The sequence below is a fragment of the Zootoca vivipara genome, chromosome 12 (genome assembly GCF_963506605.1).
Source record: "Zootoca vivipara chromosome 12, rZooViv1.1, whole genome shotgun sequence".
Classification (NCBI taxonomy): domain Eukaryota; kingdom Metazoa; phylum Chordata; class Lepidosauria; order Squamata; family Lacertidae; genus Zootoca; species Zootoca vivipara.
Window position 1 is genome coordinate 26,159,265 of NC_083287.1, and position 19,244 is coordinate 26,178,508.

At 43.8% G+C, this 19,244-nt stretch overlaps 1 protein-coding gene across 1 annotated transcript in view; it reads right to left on the reverse strand.

Annotated features, from left to right (window-relative positions):
* HDAC9 (histone deacetylase 9) overlaps positions 1–19,244 on the reverse strand; it is a 338,697-nt gene that overhangs the window by 130,168 nt on the left and 189,285 nt on the right. The window lies entirely within an intron of this gene.

The window sequence follows — 19,244 nt, forward strand, 5'->3', positions numbered from 1 at the left end:
ACTTTACATGGGAAAACTCTATTTCGGAATAATAGAAGACATGATTTTACCCAGTAAAGTGGCCTGCTAATAAATCATATGCTATCTCAACAGGCTGTGAATAATATCATTGTGCTTAGGCCTGCTTATTCAATTGCTCGCTTGGGCTTTCCGAATTGTTAGGGTGCTCACGCAACAGGCAGCTGAAAGTGGGAGGATGCTTTGCTGGGGGAGGGAGAAATCCCGATGACTAGAAATACAAGACACAAAATATTCCTCACAACTCCACCCAGCACCCCTGCAAAAACCACATCCAGCCACACACACAAATAATGTGGGAATATTTCCTTCACACACAAGCTCCAATTGCACTATTGTTGTTGTTTAGTCGTTTAGTCGTGTCCGACTCTTCGTGACCCCATGGACCATAGCACGCCAGGCACTCCTGTCTTGCACTGCCTCCCGCAGTTTGGTCAAACTCATGTTCGTAGCTTCGAGAACACTGTCCAACCATCTCGTCCTCTGTCTTCCCCTACTCCTAGTGCTCTCAATCTTTCCCAACATCAGGGTCTTTTCCAAGGATTCTTCTCTTCTCATGAGGTGGCCAAAGTAATTGCACTATATACAGAATCATAGAATTGTCCAACGCGGGGCACGAACTCATGACCCTGGAATTAAGAGTCTCACGCTCTACCGACAGAGCTATCTCAGGTCTTATCCTGACACTTTAGACAGTAACGGCTTCTCCCAAAGAATCCTGGGAACTGTAGTTTGTTCAGGGTGCTTGGAGTCATTTGGATACCCTTATTGCCTTCGCTAAGGGGACCCAGGTGGCGCTGTGGGTTAAATCACAGAGTCTAGGGCTTGCTGATCAGAAGGTTGGCGGTTCGAATCCCTGCAACGGGGTGAGCTCCCGTTGCTCGGTCCCAGCTCCTGCCCACCTAGCAATTCAAAAGCACATCAAAGTGCAAGTAGATAAATAGGGACCGCTCCGCCGGGAAGGTAAACGGCGTTTCCGTGTGCTGCTCTGGTTCACCAGAAGCAGCTTTGTCATGCTGGCCACATGACCCGGAAGCTGTCTGCAGACAAACGCTGGCTCCCTCGGCCTATAGAGCGAGATGAGCGCCGCAACCCCAGAGTCGGACACGACTGGACCTGATGGTCAGGGGCCCCTTTACCTTTTTATTGCCTTCGCTACAATTCCCAGAGTCCCTCAGGAAGAGGGATGGCAGCTCAGGAAGAGGGATGGCAGCTCTACTTTTGTATCTTTCTTGAGCATAGGTGTGCACAAAATGTGTATAGATGCAAACTGAGAATCACTATAATTTAAACAGAAATTCTGTACATCTCACCATCGTGGGGAAGATTGTAGCCGGGTGATCACTGTTAATGACCAACCTCAAGGCTCCTTTTCACCCTTCTTATTAGGCTTTGTTTTCAAAGAAATGCCTTTCCAATAGAGAACTGTCTGTCAAGGAGGGCATGGGGCCACCCTAAACGCATCTGACCCTCTCTCACCGCCATCTCTGCCCAAAGCAACTCTTGGAAGCTATGGAGGTGCTTTTAATGTGTTGGCCATTTCTCAGGGAATGGAATCTTTGGGGCATTACTGTGTTTAATGTGAGATCACTCATTGCCAGAGTGAGTTAATTTCGGGTTGGGCAGGGAGGGGTGGGGTGGGGGTGTCTATACTTGCTGAGCTAGGTAGAACGAGAGGATCAAAATGTGGAAAATAAAATTAGGGCTGCGTTAGCACATACTATATTACAGGCTGTGCAGCACAGCAGACGTTCCAGCTTCTGATGTCTCCAACTGATTTTGGACCAAGGAAAGCAGAATACATTTTAAAGTAATCATAGCAACTGAGACCAGTGGAATTATGTGGATGTACAGGAAAGCCCCAGTAAATGTTAATGGATATCCTGGCATTAGCAAGACTGGGCGGGGGGAGGGAGAGGAAATCCCAAGGGTGCAGAAGGAAAGAGAGATTTTATTGGCCCAATGCACATTTTAAAAGCTCGCCGCTACGTTCTCTCGTTGTCCTAAACAGAATTACACCACATAATGGCATGCTTTCAAAGTACCCCCAAAGAATTTTTATCCAAAGTGCACTTTGAATAAATAAAATATTTATTTTTGTGCACCCCATGGGGTTTCATCCCCCCCTTATTGGTACTGTCTTCTCTTTCTTTGGTTTCTTTAGCTTGTGATTGGCCACAAAGGCAAATGAAAATTAGTGAGTGATCAAAGCAGTAGATCAATTCTCCCATTTGGAGGGTCAGGAAGATGCTATGAAATTGGCTTTTGTCCTCTCTCTCTCTCTCTCTGTGTGTGTGTGTGTGTGTGTGTGTGTGTGTGTGTGTGTGTGATGACTGCTGTGTGTGTGTGATGACTGCTTAAAAATCAAACCATAAGTAGATCAAGGACTTCTGCTGGCATTTTAGCACTGGAGCCTGTTTCTGTACCCCCACAAGAGCTGTTCCATTGTACTACTAAATATACCAGTTTTCATAACATCCAGCATTTATAGCATCCACTCTTCCCAAAATTAAAGCCACTCCAGAATTTATTTATTTTTTCATCATTCAGTGAGAGAGAATCACAAATCAATTGTTTTGTTGTGCAGTTTCAGATCATGTCACACACCATGATGCAGTTTCCTAAGCACACACCATACTCTTGAGGAAAGCCACAAGGTGTGAGAAACATGCATGTCATGTGCAAATGCGGTGGGAATGCAGGAGATAGTAATGAAATAGACACATATGAGTTTGCTGCACATTCTGGCGCACAATGTGATCTTCCTACATAGAAGTGGCATTTCTGTAATAAATTGTCTTAGTTAAAGTATTCCTAAGAGGGGAGTTAAGCAACACCACCTTACTTCTTTTCTGAGGATGTGAGAACTCCCATTTAACTCAGTGCGGTTTTCTGAGAAGGCGTATACAGTCGTACATTGGAAGTCGAACGGAATCCATTCCAGAAGTCCATTCGACTTCCGAAACATTCGAAAACCAAAGCGCATCTTCTGATTGGCTGCAGGAAGTTCCTGCAGCCAATCGGAAGCCGCAGTAGCCTCGTCGGACATTCAGCTTCCAAAAATAGTTCACAAATTGGAACAGTCACTTCCGGGTTTGCAGCATTCAGAAAACCAAGGCATGACTGTATAGGATTGTACCATTAACCTGCAATCCTCTATCCACTGACCTAGGAGTAAGTCGACTGAACTCAACCAGATTTGCTTCTGAGTATACATTCACATGAGTACGCTGTTAAACTGGACTCCTATGAACATTTTCTTAGGAGAAAGCTCAGTTGAGCTCCCTGGGGTTTACTTCTGAGCAGGCATACATCTGATGGTGTTAGTATTATTTTTTTAGCTGAAATACATACCATAACATACATACAACAATATTTACTTGTTGAGGGGATCTGTGCTGTGTTTTATCAAAACCAAACCTGGGTATGGAATGAGATCTAATTATTACAGATGCTCTTCCATCTTGCCCATGTGTGTTCAATGGGGGAAGGGATTGTGCCAGTGTGATTAATTTTTCAAAATAAGTTTTAACTACCGGTATACATGGTAAGAGTACGAAGACCTTAAATCCCAGATCGTGCAAAATGTTGATTCTAATTGTTCTGTTTAGCTGGCCTTGGTTGTGACAAGCTTGGTATTTTACAGATTTCCTACCTGCCACCCTCCCTTTTAGCAAGTGAAGTTACACAGATGACTCTTCTTGAAACTCACCTCTTTATTCCTAATTATCTTGGCCCTGTGTTCACTCAGTGAAATACTGCCATTGTCCCTGAGAGTTCTCATTCGGGATGAGTGACAAACTAAATTATCCAGCATTTGGATACGTAAAAAAGAAAACCTCACTGAAAGGCAGCCATACATTTTTTAATTTTTTTTTTTTTTTGCTACCAACAGATTTTTCACCGCTGTATTGGCATTGGTCCATAACTTGATGATAGAAACTGCAACAGTACCCAGAGGGTCACAGGTAGTATACAAGAACTAGATAAGAATAGTGATCCATACACAACACTAGCCATTGGTGATGATAGTGTCTTTTTAGCTATGCTAGGCTAATTTAGATTGTAGGTGGAGCTAACCCTGATTTTCCTTGCACAGTATTAAATTTGCTAAGACAATCTGGGTCAGCAGCTCCAGCTCTCTTTACTGGAGACTTTGGGGTCAACAAGGGAGTGACCTGGGAGACCAAAATGTTTCCTCACTAGTTTCTGAACACTACCATTTTTTAATAATGCCTCTTTTATTTGCTGCATTAAAATATTTGCACCCTGATTTTCCAAAGAAAAATCGAAAGTGATCTACAATTAAAAAGGCAAGGGCGCTGTAAAAACAACTGCAATAACAAAAAATACCCCCAAAGCAACAGATGAGCCACTTATGAAACAACCAACCAAAAAAGATTTGAGGGAGGACTACGTTCGAAATAAGGCAATTGCTTTTGGCAACACAAGGTTTGTTCGGGCTTGAGGATGCCTCAAACAAAGATAAGGTTTAAGATGCTGTCCTATTTGATAAAAGAGCCTTGTTTGAAAATGAAAACATTTTATATTAGTGCAAACCGGCAGCTCTAAGTACTTCCTCCATGCTTGGAAGAATGTTTCGTGGCCATAGAATGCCTCTGAAAACCAGGGCCGTCTTAAGCATATCTGGCGCCGTGGTGCAAAGATCTCTCCGGCGCCCCGCCCCCTGTTTCCCAGAGTTGTGGCTGGCGAGGTGGCTAAGGGAGAGACACGGGGTGCAGGTGGGGAGATCTCACCTATGTCCCTGCTGCACTGTGCCACCCAGCCCAAGCCTAGAGCTGGCCCTGCTGAAAACCACTTGCTGGGGCTCGCAATGGAGGAAGAGTACTTGAGAGCTTCCTATGAGCAGGGGGTGGAGGAAGCGGGTGGATGTGGTCCTGCCCAGGTGTCACCACTGAGGGGGGTGACAAAATGCCGGGCAGCACTCATGACGGGGCCTGCAGCACGGCCGAGCCATGCGTATCTCCTGGGAGAGATGCTGTGGTTTGGGCGCGCGCTGGCTCCATGCTGCCCAAACGGTCCACTCGCTGCCTCCCCTCCAGCTGTAGGGTGGCTGAATGGAAGGAGGCAGGCAGACTCCGGAGGCCCCATGGTGCGCCCTGCCCCTATGGGTGGCTCGCCCCGCCCCTGGACGTGCCGCCCCAGGCACCTGAGCGGCTTCCTCCACTGCTGCCTATGAGCCGCTGGTTGGCCACTGTGAGAAGAGGGGTAGATGCCCATTGGCCCTCTCCAATAGGACTCTCCTTCTGGAAGGGACTACCCACTGGGACTGCTATCATCTTTCATTGTGCTTTATTATGTACCCAGAAGGTATAACTGGGATCTGCAAGACTGATTAAATGGCTGCTGAGGAAGCAGTCGAAGATGAATGCCGGATTCGAGGCTAGGCAATATAAGCCACAACTGGGATTCCTAAAGTGGTTTAACCACCAGGGAGCATTATGTGGGGTGTGAACCAATGGTTCACCCTTTAAAGCCCCCCCTCATGTTTGCTTATCATATGACAGGAAAGCAGGAGCAATTTAAAATGCCTAGAACGTCTGCCACATGAGGAGTTTAATTGCTATGTATGGTACACCATAGTGGGATATTTGCAAGTGCCCTCTGAGTGATACATATCATTCAGAATAATGAGTCCAGTTCATAGACTCAAGACCTAAAATATGGCTGGCCACAGAGCCTCTCTGTTCCTCAGCCCCTGCAATTGCTCTAGATTCTCTCCTATTGACAGCTCTGTTCAACAGCCTCGAGTTTTATTCCTATAGCTTTATCTATATTGCTATTGATTATCTAGCTAGATACAGATTTAAATCTACACACAGAGAGAGCTGAATTTCAACCTTCATAATAAGAGTTCCCTTTTAAAAAGAGAGACATTGAAATTCACCCTTAGTTCTCCTACATGTGGAAACATGGAAAGCACAAGAGCAGTGTAGGTTTGTGACAGACTTACAACATGATGTAGCAAAAGGAAATCTTCCTGGATCCATGCATGACACACTTTGTGCCACCAGTTAATTTCAAAAGCACACCAGAGATGTTCTCCTGGGTGATTTTCCTAAGTGGCCTCACTTAGTAGTAGTTACTCAGAATGCTGCCCTCGACCTGCATTGCTCTTGTATGGAACATTTTTACCTCAGTGTCCTCACTTTCTTTCCTATGTACAGTGGTGCCTCGCTAGACGAATGCCCTGCAAGACAAATTTTTCGCTTAACGAAGAGATTTTTCGAGCGGAGGTTGCCTCGCAAGACGAATTCGTTTTGTGAAAAATTCGTCTGGCGAATTGCGGTTTCCCATAGGAATGCATTGAAATTCAATTAATGCGTTCCTATGGGCAAAAATAAATAAATAAATAAAATTCAATGCATTCCTATGGGATTCGCCAGATGAATTTTTTGCAAAACGAATTGACTCACAGAACGAATTAAATTTGTCTAGCGAGGCACCACTGTACAGCTCCTGCTGATTCCTATGTCCTGGTAGAATGTCATGGGCTTCATTTAAATCAGGCATCCCCGAACTTTGGCCCTCCAGATGTTTTGAACTACAATTCCCATCTTCCCCGACCACTGGCCCTGTTAGCTAGGGATCATGGGAGTTGTAGGCCAAAACATCTGGAGGGCCGCAGTTTGGGGATGCCTGATTTAAATCCTCCAAGATAACAGAGATGTTCTCAGCCAGTAAGTGCTGGTGAGTCAGTTTGCTAGCTATAACCACCAGGGAGAGTGAATTGTTATCTGAGTCAGGGGTGGTGATGGAGGCAGGGAGTATCTCAACCAGCACCATGCAAGCACTGGTACGGCCATGAGCAAAGGCAGCTACATGGTGCTAGCAGAGTTGCCCTCTACTCCACCTCAAGGGATCAAGATAGTTATCCAAAAATGGCAGATATGTCCTTCCCCACTCAGCTGCTAACTAGCAGACAACCTCCCTGGCCATCACTAGTGCACAATAGCATTCATAAGGTGATCCAGATATGCTTCTCAACATTTGCTATTCCCAAATAGCAGGGATCAAGTAGACCTGGGTTGTCTGAAGAGGTCCAGCAAGCAAGGAACATCTTCAGCTATATATCACATAAAACTCCTCCGGTTTCTCCACTTGACACAAATAAGGGACTTAAGATTTGTCCCACCATGAACAGCCATAATTTTGGAGAACTAGTTTGAAGCAACGGATGATTAGCTACTTTGAAAACCTTGTTCCTTTGAGATTTAAGCTGGGTTGACCTTGTAGCTAATTATGCAGCCCGGTGTCTTTGAGAATCACCAGCATTCCTGATTGCAGTCCCCGGGCCTTTGCCTGTTCAAATTAAGGGAAGGACAGGAGATCGGGCCAATTGCCTAAGGGTCTGTTTCCAGTGTGGTTGATCAAGGCACACAATGTCGACAAAAATCCCCATGAGTGGAAAGGGTGGATTCACTGGGATTGATTATCCGTGTCTGTTATGCAGTTGAATCAGGGAACGGTCCGCGAATAGTTCTTTTGCCATTTCAAAGAGGAATTGCTATTCCTCGCAATGCATCTTTTAATGAAGACCCTTGGCATTCTGTACATTCATCATGTATGTCTCACTAACTCGTTCAACCACTAACTCCCACCTGGCGTGAGTGGCATGAATTTTGGCAACATGCCTTCCATTATTTTGGCTTTTGGCACACGGGGCTGATGGATACCAGCAGAAATATTCGGAGGCATCCACAGCCATTTGCATAAGAAGAAACTGTTTATATCACAAATGTTCAAGTGCACAATACGCAAGGCACCTTGAATGAGATGAGCTTTGCAATTTTTGGGTGGTGGTGGTGAAACAGGGTTCAGAGTTTGAGTGCAGTGAATATGCCAGTTCCTCCCAGCCAAACATTTCAGAGAGTATCAGTGCAGTGGTCCAATTATTGACAATTTTAATAATGTTTTGTGGATGCATTTACTGATTTTATTACTAGTTTGGATGTTGTAGAACATTCCTTGATATACTTTTATGAAAGTGTGGATTATAAACAAACAAATAAACAAGAAGAACGAGGAGCCAGGAAGTTCTCCAGAAGAAAGATCAGAGTTGAGGGCTGAAGATAGAGAAGCAGGTGGTCTCTGTTGCACTAATAAAAGGGACTTTGCTGAGGAAAAGATGGATGGAGAGATGAAGGAAGGAAGGAAGAATAGGAAGTCGTGGGGCTGGTGAGGTCTCTGTTTTCATGTTTATTTGTTGTAGAGAATGGCTCATTCCTTTACTTTGTTTCCTAGCTAACAGTGAGAGGGCAGGTTTCAAGCTGGCAAAAGAAGTTGAGGAGATTTGGGGGTGGACAGCTCAGCTGCAGGACAGGAACAGCTGGTTTTCCTTGGCCTCTCCTTAAGTGCCCTTCCCAACTGTTGCTTTTCTTGACTATATGGCCAACTAACTGCACCTTGGCAGGACTCTTACAATAAGTCCTCAGAGTGGTAAGGAGATTTGAGCCTTTGCCAAGGTGGCATCAAAGGGATTGAGGACCCTGGTGCTGTTTCTAAAATCCCCCCTTCCCTACAAAAGGAATATACAATATGGACTAAAAAAACTTATTGAGTTAAAGTGCATTTATTTTGTCTTCCTATATAAAAAAAATGTATGCCATCGTCATATTCTGGTTCCTGTGCAGCCTTGCCAACAGCAGCATGAGGAATGACAAGCAGGCTATTTAACAGAGGTGGGGTGTTTCACAGCGATTTAGCAAACCGCTGTGTGCCTGCAGTGAGCTGTGGGGGGAATAGGCAAGGGAGTTGGTGAGGTGTAAAGGTGTAAAGTTGGTCAGGTGTGGGGGAAAACCAATGGGACAGGCAGGGTTGGCGAGTCGAGCAAGCAGGAACGGCAGTCTATAGTCAGAAATATTTGTACACTGCAACACATCTAGATGCAGAGTACGAGGCATGCAGTGGGTTAAATGACAAGGAGTGGAGGCAAACTTGCAGACATTTACAGGTTCTTAAATTGAAGAAGAAGAAGAAGAAGAAGAAGAAGAAGAAGAAGAAGAAGAAGAAGAAGAAGAAGAAGAGGAGGAGGAGGAGGAGGAGGAGGAGGAGGAGGAGGAGGAGGAGGAGGAGGAGGAGGAGGAGGAGGAGGAGGAGTTTGGATTTGATATCCCGCTTTATCACTACCCGAAGGAGTCTCAAAGCGGCTAACATTCTCCTTTCCCTTCCTCCCCCACAACAAACACTCTGTGAAGTGAGTGGGGCTGAGAGACTTCAAAGAAGTGTGACTAGCCGAAGGTCGCCCAGCAGCTGCATGTGGAGGAGCGGAGAAGCGAACCCGGTTCCCCAGATTACGAGTCTACTGCTCTTAACCACTACACCACACTGGCTCTCTAGAGGTTGGAATTGTGGCCTTGGCATATTTAGGAGCCTGTAGAGGTTTTGGTCAAGAAACCAATAAATAAATAAATGTCAGAACAATTTTTAAAATTAATTAATTAATTAAATTGGTGAATAAACCAGACAAGCAGCAATCGTTTCAGGCACATCCATCACACCCAAAACTGGAAGTAACCTGCAAATGTCACAAAAATGGCAGAAGAGAGCAGGAAGGGGGCAGAATGGGGTGTTTGCAGGCTTTTTCAATGGTGTTTCGAATATACGTGATTTCACTGTAATTAATTTAATTTTAATTCAGTCATAATTAAAACTGCAGTGCCTGTGATTCTGTTGGACTCAGTTGTATCAAAGAGCACTAAGGAAAGAACACTTTTGGCACTGCTATTGTTGGACTCCAACTCCCATCAGCCCCAACCAATAGCCAGAGAGATGATGAGAGTTGTAGTCCAGCGTTATCACAAGTTCTCCATTTTTGTTTTGTGGAAATCACAAAGCCAGCACATATGTTACCGCAGGCAATTTACTTGCAGGTAATTAACTGTTGCTGCTAGTTAGAGGTCTGCCTATTCATGGGACCAGTGTGACTTAATCTTCCGTGATTAGAAAAAGGCACATCTTGTAGAAAGGGAAGTGTGTGGATATCAGGACACAAGGGCAGTAAAGGCAAAGGAATATAAAAGAGTGGCTTCTAGACTCTTAAAACCCAGTTGAAACATTTTAGAAGCGGAGACGGCAATAGATGCAGACCAGATACTTCCCAGATACTTTTTCTCTTCAACATGAGGACTTACATACTTCCCCCAAATTAACTGGAAGCCTTAAGATGTCAGTCAGCTGCTGTTTGAGCATAGCTCTGCAGGAGACCACATGCTTTGTATGAAGACGAGATGTTCCTGAGCTCACTCAGTCCCTGACAATTCAAGCTAAGATGAGAAAAACCCCTTCCTGCCTCAGATCCTGGTAGGGATGAATGAAGTACTCTCTGGGCTGCTTCAATTTCACATGTGTTTATTCATAAGTCTATTCCGTTCCCACATTAATCTGCATAATTCTAAAGAAAAGAAAAACCACGCAACATTCTTATGGCCTTGGTCCAGTATACCTAAAGGAGCGTCTCCACCCCCATCGCTCTGCCCGGACACTGAGGTCCAGTGCCGAGGGCCTTCTGGCGGTTCCCTCATTGCGAGAAGCCAAGTTGCAGGGAACCAGGCAGAGGGCCTTCTTGGTAGTGGCGCCCGCCCTGTGGAACGCCCTCCCATCAGATGTCAAAGAGAAAAACAGCTACCAGATTTTTAGAAGACATCTGAAGGCATCCCTGTTTAGGCAGGCTTTTAATGTTTAATTGTTTCATTTCATTTTTCTGTTGTAAGCTGCCCAGAGTGGCTGGGGAAACCCAGCCAGATGGGCGGGGTATGAATAAATTATTATTATTATTATTATTATTATTATTATTATTATTATTACTTAAATGTGTGTTTTAAAATGCATACCCACATGTGCATTTTTTTCACAAGATACCTATTTAAATCCGCATTTTATCCCAATAAATGCAATTCCAAAACTATTTTACCCCCAAACACACCCCTTTCCATGTATTTTATAGAGCCAAAAATTGTATTGCAAAATTCAGAGAAGTGTGAATTCTGAAGGCTAATTCTGCTCTGATCTGCACATTAGTCTCAGAGGTGCATATTAGGTCAGGTTGCTATAAAATGTGGGCCAAACATAATTATCCTCCATCCCTTGAACAGCTATATTCACCCTTCTTCTGTGAATGGAAAATTCCTCATTCTGGACCACAATGTTTGGAGTTACAACCCTTTTGGTTGTGTTTAGATGCATGAGAGGATGCAACAGATTCTCAGCAGGATCAGGGCCAGCTCTAGGGGAATGCTGGGTGGTGCAGGGCGCCGGGGGGGGCGCTGCGCGGCAGAGCCGTGCGGCAGCCCCACTGAGCGCTGCGCCCGCCCACCAGCCACGGCAAGAAACGGGGCGGGGCGCCCGGGCGCCGGAGCGATCTCCGCACCACGGTGCCCGGGCGCCCGACATGCTTAAGACGGCCCTGAGCAGGATGTACAGCAATGGAAGAAAGGGAGGACATTCTAGAAAGGAAAAAAGAGGCATTAAGGGGTTAATAGCTGCCATCCACGCACATTTTCCAATGGGTGTCTGAATAAGTACCAAACAAGGTTCCAGGTTCCTATATATGGGAACATGAGAAATAGCAGGCACTGATTGTGATGCTTCAGGAAGCAAACATGCACTTGGAAAGCTTAATAACAATAATTTTAATAATTTAATAATAACAATTTTACTGCTGACACCCTGCCCATCTGCATTTTTGGATCACATGATCTGCAGCAGCCAACCTCATTAGTTCATTCCAGAGTTCTCCCTTTCCTCAGATGGACTAGCTCCATGGCCTTCGACATATTGGCCAGACTCGGAATGCATCCATCACCAACACTGTAACGGACAATTCTTTTCAAGGTCAAGACATGGATTAGCTATCTGTTAACACCAGTTTATCCTCCCTGCTGGTTTAATGGGATGGATTTATTCCAATCCCTTCAAGGAATACTTATGGGCAGAGTGGGGATTCTAATCTGTATTAGTAGATTAAGAGAATGATGGAGAGTGGTATTTATTCTAAATTTAATTAGCATGAAGCACAAGGATGTGTATGCAGCAGAAGGTTAAGAGCCTCTGGTCTCAAAACATATTTGAATGTAAACTTGGCAAAAGCCCTGCAGATGATCGAGCCTGTAATGTAATTACGGTCTGTTTTTATCAGACTTGGAAATTCTCCTTTTAACTTTGTATGGATGCGGAGATTTTCCGATACCCAAGCTTTATTTTTGTATATAGATATTTTTTTAAAAAACCCACATATTTCAAAACATTTGGCTGCCTGAAACGGAAGGCATTCAACCTCCCCCTCCCACCCACCCCATCTAATTTGGTTGCTCCCTTCTACTCCTGGAAAGTTATTGTGCAATTTTCGATATATTATATTTAACATTTTTAATATATTATATTTAACATTCAGTTAGACACATTGGTTCATCAGTGCCTAGCTTTTGGGAGCTTCTGTGTATTTTATAACAAAACTCTGAAGAATGCTTCCATAGGCATCCTGCCAAAAGATCAACTTGCTACAAAAATGGTGAAATCTTTCCACTGAGCTATCGCTCTGTTGCTTTGCTTTGCTGTGATGCAACTGACTGACTTAGAAGAAGATGATGGGAGGAGGAGGGGAGGATATTTATTCCTTCTCCAGGGCGGGGAAAACAAAGGAACTTCTATCCTGCCATCACCCCAAACACTGTGATGCCATCAAGACGACTAAAAGCCAAAAGAGAATTGCTTAAGTAAGCAGACCAGCCTCTTCCATGCTAAAAACACAGCAGCAGCGTCGATCTATTTGCTGACCACAAGAACTGTTTTGGCAAGAGCTGCCTCCCTCCAACCAACAGGCCACTACAGGGCACTCGCCGCAAGGCAGCAAAAACCCTCATTGGAATAATTCTTTGCAGATGCCAGGGACCGGAAGTTTCAAGGAGGGGGGAAATGAAAGCCATTCACTCTTGCAATGACATGGACCTTTGATACCCACACAGTTATTTGGGCAGAGAGCGGCAAGGTCAGGAAGGCACATCAAGATTGGTGATTAGAGAAATACTATATCAGCAAAGTGTGGTGAGCTATTAAAAGAAAATGCAGCTTTTATGATGGTGTGGCAAAAAGCTTCCCAGAAGCTATTTGTATTAGATATTGAGTTAAGCATAACTTATTTAGCCCTGGCATTCCAGAAAACATTTTGATGTGAGCTACTGCAGGAAAGTAAACACAAAGGGAAAGAGGAAACAAGACTGATCCCAAACAGATAAATTTTTTGTAATTTAATTTTCCGAAGCCGTGCATTTTTAAAGAGCATCGAGACGAAGGAATTTTCATAGGATACTTTCAACTTGGGGGCAAATAAGCGCCTATCTAGTTACTTTGGCTGTTCGGAAAGCAACATGGGGAATGCATACATGCAGCGGCATTTAAAAAATAAAAATAAAAATGTCTGTATATGTATTGTCTCTGTGTGTGAACACACAAAATCACAGCTAGACTATTCAGTTGGACAATCATAATGTGGAAGGTGCCTTTTCATGGCTTATCCCTTCTGAAGCATAACTTAATAGACAGAACCCCCCCCCCCCCGAAGAATCTCAGTACCTTCCAATGCCCAAAGACAAAGAGCAAATTATCCCAGCCTACACTTTAAGGTTAGCTTTAGCAAGGCCATGTCCAGAGAGAATCAGCCAGCACCCCAAAATGCTGTTAGTTTACAGAGCCTCAATTCAGCTCTCTGCCTCTTTCTCATTTGTCTTAATCCCGTTTAAAAGCCGCCACCTGCCCTCTTTGTTTCATTCACAGATACCTACATGATTTCATCCTTAGTTGGAAGTGAAGGTGGGCATTGTTGCTTTTGTCCCCTTCAGAAGACATAAGGAAGACATCTAACAATGATTTCCCATGGAGACAAATCGCCTGTAAGTTCCCTAACGAAAGAGACACTTGCCAACTTTGCCCAGGCTCCTGAGTTTTTTAAACCCTTCATGTCCAGATTCCCTCATTCCAACAACAACAACAACAACAACAACAACTTATTATTTATACCCCACCCATCTGGCTGGGTGGGGTATAAATAAGAAAACAGAAAAATAAAATAATCGATTAAACATTAAAAGCCTCCCTAAACAGGGCTGCCTTCAGGTGTCCTCTAAAAGTCTGGTAGTTATTTTTCTTTTTGACATCTGGTGGCCCTCTGCCTGGTTCCCTGCAACCTGGCTTCTCGTAGCGAGGGAACCACCAGAAGGCCATCAGCACTGGACCTCAGTGTCCGGGCAAAGCGATGGAGGTGGAGACGCTCCTTCAGGTATACTGGACCGAGGCCATTTAGGGCTTTAAAGGTCAGCACCAACACTTTGAATTGTGCTCAGAAACAATGTGTGTGCATGTGTGAGCGTGCACATGTGTGCAAATTAACTCAGCAACATAATAATAATAATAATAATAATAATAATAATAATAATAATAATAATATTTTATTTATACCCCGCCTATCTGGCTGGGTTTCCCTAGCCACTCTAGGCGTCTCCCAACAGAATCTTAAAAATACAATAAGACATCAAACATTAAAAACTTCCCTAAACAGGGCTGCCTTCAGGTGTCTTCTAAAAGCCAGATAGTTATTTATTTCCTTGATATCTGATGGGAGGGCATTCCACAGGGTGGGCACCACTTCCAAGTAGCCCTTGTGCATTAGGACCACTTGGAAATAAAACCCCACCTCTACAAAAACAAATACACCATGAAATAAGAAAGATTTTGGATCAGGGGCGACAACCATGTACAAATTAGGGAGCTGGCCCTCTAGAGAGTAGGTTCTCACAAGCAAAGGAGTTATTGTTGGGCGATCTGGTCATATAGTTCACAATCACAGCACACAGCAAGAGTTTCATTATGAGTAAAGGGTTAGCTTTAAGGAAATGTCTATGTTTCTGTTGAATGCTTGAATGGTAAATAAATAAAAGCCTCGTCATTTCACTGCAATCAGTGAGAGCTTCACCAGGAGAAAAGGGCTTAAGATTGAAGATGCTTAGTGCATTTGATTACAAAGCAGCTGCAAAGCCACCTGGACAGCCTAAACATTGGCCATGTATGTGCGAAATCTTATTTTCCATTCTGAGCCAGAGAAGAAATTCCAAAATTGAGATAGGGCTGGAAAGTTGAAACATAGCCGGATGAAAATTTGGGGGGGGGCAGCAGGGGACAAAGAAGGGAGAGTGGTGGATAGGTGGCGAAAGAGTGGGAATAGGGTGAGGAGTGACAATGGGTTATTTTCTGATTGATTAAGATGGTCCGAAACTGGAACGTTTTATGGAGCTGGTTGAGACCCGGAGTCCAGGGGAAGGGGGGTAGAATTAGACAAATGTGGTTAAAGGTATGATAGAAGAAAAATCATTTGAATGTATGAAAAAAAAATTGGGGTATAAAATGTGAGGCTAAGGGAAGAATAAGAGACGGATGGGAAAATAAAGTTAGATTTGGATTAATTAATGAATTATCGGTTGAGGATAGTCAATGTCTTTTTGTTTCTTTGAGTAGATTAGAATTGGTTGGGAAATAATGGAAAAATTGTGTCAGAATGATTTAAGATGAACAAAAGAAAATTGAATAAAATAAAAAAAATTCATTCAGTAGCACCTTAAAGACCAACTAAGTTTTTATTTTGGTATGAGCTTTCGTGTGCATGCACACTTCTTCAGATACAGTATCAGATATGTGTATCTTAAGAAGTGTGCATGCACACAAAAGCTCATACCAAAATAAAAACTTAGTTGGTCTTTAAGGTGCTACTGAAGGAATTTTTTATTTTGTTTTGACTCAGACCAACACGGCTACCTACCTGTAAAAAGAAAATTGCTTAATTTAGATTTAATGAATGGACCCAGTGTGGGGGGAATTGATGCAGTCCACAATGTCAAGTTAATGTAATGAATTGATATGTTTTTTCGTTTTTAATTATGTTTTATTGTTGCTTTTTTGTTTATGTTTATGTGTTAAAATATTTGAAAATTAATAAATGTTATTGGGGGGGGGGGGACAGAGAAGAAATTCCAGGCCAAAATAAGGTTTGATTCATAATGCAGCCAAGCATTAGGAGCTGGGCAAATTCATGCGCCAAACCTGGTAATTACAAACCTTGGTAAAATGTCTAGGGCCTGGTCACTGCCTTCTCTTCCTGTCTACGTATATATCCATCCATCATAATCTGTGCAGCCAGATATTCAGGCCCTTAACGTACCAGTTTTGCAGCATTTGGACAGGCCAGTAGCCAACAGGAAGATCATGAGCTGACGCTTTGCAAGATTCACAGAGCATGTGATTTGGAAAAACTGTGTTAGAGTGCAACACTGACATTCTGTTGCAAACGGTTGTAATAGCAAATTGCTGTTTTTGAGATCCTACAATTCTCGGCCCCCTTTTGGAAAGAGTAATCTTATAGAATGGTGTACTGTTGTTTTTCTTCTCCCTCATATACTTTATTATATTTTAATCTTCATATTTTCCCCCAAATGGAAGCTCTCCTCAGTTCATGGATATTCAAAAGCTTCATTAAGATGCCACTACGGTCTATTGTTCTAGACTAAAGGATGCATTGCCTGCAATCACACAAGGCACACACACACACACACACACACACACACACACACACACACAGTGACGCATAATGGAAATTAAAAAACAAAAACAAAATATGTCCATAAAATAGTTTCAACTTGTAAAGCCCACTGCGTTTTAACAAATGATTTTCAGCCAACCTTTAGTTTTCAACTAAAAATTCAAAAAAACCTTTCGAAGAAATGCTATCATTTATATTGGTAGCACATTGGAGGAAAGGTAAGGTGTACAGTGGTACCTCGGTTTAAGTACACAATTGGTTCCAGAAGTCCGTACTTAACCTGAAGTGTACCTAACCTGAAGCGAACTTTCCCATTGAATTTAATGGAATGTGGATTTATCCGTTCCAGACGGTCCACGGAGTACTTAAACTGAAGTGTACTTAACCTGAAGTGAACTTTCCCATTGAAAGTAATGGAAAGTGGATTAATCCGTTCCAGACGGGTCCGCGAAGTACTTAAACTGAAAATACTCAAACCGAAGCATACTTAAACCAAGGTATGACTGTATTCAACTTCTGCTTTTCTTCATTCTCTGGCTTCCTGTATGCTACTGTGTCACACAAAGAAACCTGAACGCCTCATTATCACCTCATTCACTTGCCAGAGCGAGGAAAGGCCATCCTTTGGTGCTTTTTAGGGCTTTATTGGTTGTGTTTATTGTAATTGGTCTTAGTATTTCTGTTGTTTGTAAGGCACTTCAGATCACTTTTGTGAATACAGCAACTATATTATTATTATTATTATTATTATTATTATTATTATTATTATTAAACCTGGCACTCCAGCAGATAACACTATCACACCTGCTCTGAATAAAGTTGCAGAGCTGTACTGCCCAGCATTCACCCACTGTGATGGTGCCTGCTGTTGCTGATATGCATCCTTTGCTTTCATACCCAGGGATGGAGGAAAGGCTGTGCGGTGGGAGAGGTCTGCCCCGGGTGTCACCACTGAGGGGGTGACAAATGCCAGGCGGCACTCACCATGGGGCCCGCAGCCTGCCCGAGCCACATATCTCTCCTGGGAGTGACGTGGTGGCTTTTGTGCCCGCAGGCTCCGCGCTGCCCTAAACGGTCTGCCCGCTGCCTCCCCCTCAGCTGTAGGGCGGCTGAGTGGGAGGAGGCAGGCAGACTCCTCAGGGGCCCCACGGAGCATCCTGCCCCGGCTTGCCCTGCCCCACGGGTGGCTGGCCTCGCCCCTGGACGCAGGGCATGTGTGCCACCCCAGGCGCCCGATCGGCTTGCTCCGCTGTTGTTCATACTTATTTCTCCTATGGCTTCTGCTGAAACGATCCTGCAGGTCTGACTCAAATCATCACTTCACTGTTGGTACCTAAATGTGCATAGATATGCAGATTCAAAATAGGAAAATTTCCATTTGCTGCAGCTATTGGAAATAGCATTCAATCTGTGTATTTCTGTTGGACCACAGTAAAATTTTAATCACTGGGACTGCGAATTAGAGACACATTTATGCTGTTGGGTTTTTTGTTTTTTTGTTTTTAGAACCCTAACCTTCTTCCAAGAAAGTAGCTTTTCTTTATTTGGTTGTTAAACAATCTCTTATTCCTTATGATATCTCAAAAAAGGCATCTGCACTGAGCTTTTTGAAAATGCAAATGTATTGAAATGTATTCAGTTTGATTGATTTAATCAGCTGAAAGACAGGTGATAAAGCGACTCAGAAGCGCTTTCATTTCGGATGGCAACTAAATACGCTGGCCAGGAGCCAAGGGAAATGTATAGATATGAAATCCCTGTTGCTTTGGAAAGGGCTGTCTCTAAGGGGCACTGGGATCTGCTGTGCCCGGCAACATTTTCTGCCTTTTACATAGTTTTGCCTGGCTGTGGTAATTGGCAGGGTGGCAAGCGATGGCCCCCTCAAGGCCCAAGTGCTAGGTATAGTATGGTGTCTATATTCAAGCCATGCTCCTCTTATTTCCGAAGCTGCTGCTCTTCTGGGGTACAGGAAGATTCTGGCAAGAACCGTTGTGGGGAGGCTAATTGCACAAAGCTTATTCCTCAGAGGTCACTTCTAGGATAAATGTTAGTCTAATTAATATGTTCAAGCTTTCCTTTGCCACGAAGTTATATACTGAAGTTATATACCTCATGATTGGATCAAACATCTGCTCAAGTCTGTGGAAAGACTTTCAGAGAAGTGGGGAGGGCATTAGTGGAGTAGAGAGACCCTTCTTGCAATGGTTTGCATTATTTCCCCATCTTTCTTAAACTTCTACACATCTCATTTGCCCAGATTCTCATATACTTTTTCTCCTCCAATGTTTTTGCCTCTCTTCTGTAACTGTTCCTCAGTGCAACCCAAACCCCAGGTCTTCTGGGACGAGCACATTTGGAAGAGGTGGAACTTGGGCAGTTCCTGGCTGAGTTCAGGCTCTGCCCATGTAATCCCCACATCCTGGTTGAGCCAGGAATATACAGTCATACCTCGGTTTACGTACGCTTCGGTTTGAGTACTTTCAGTTTAAGTACTCCGCGGACCCATCTGGAACAGATTAATCCACTTTCCATTACTTTCAATGGGAAAGTTCGCTTCAGGTAAAGTACGCTTCAGGTTGAGTACGGACTTCCAGAACCAATTACACACATACTTCGGGTTAAG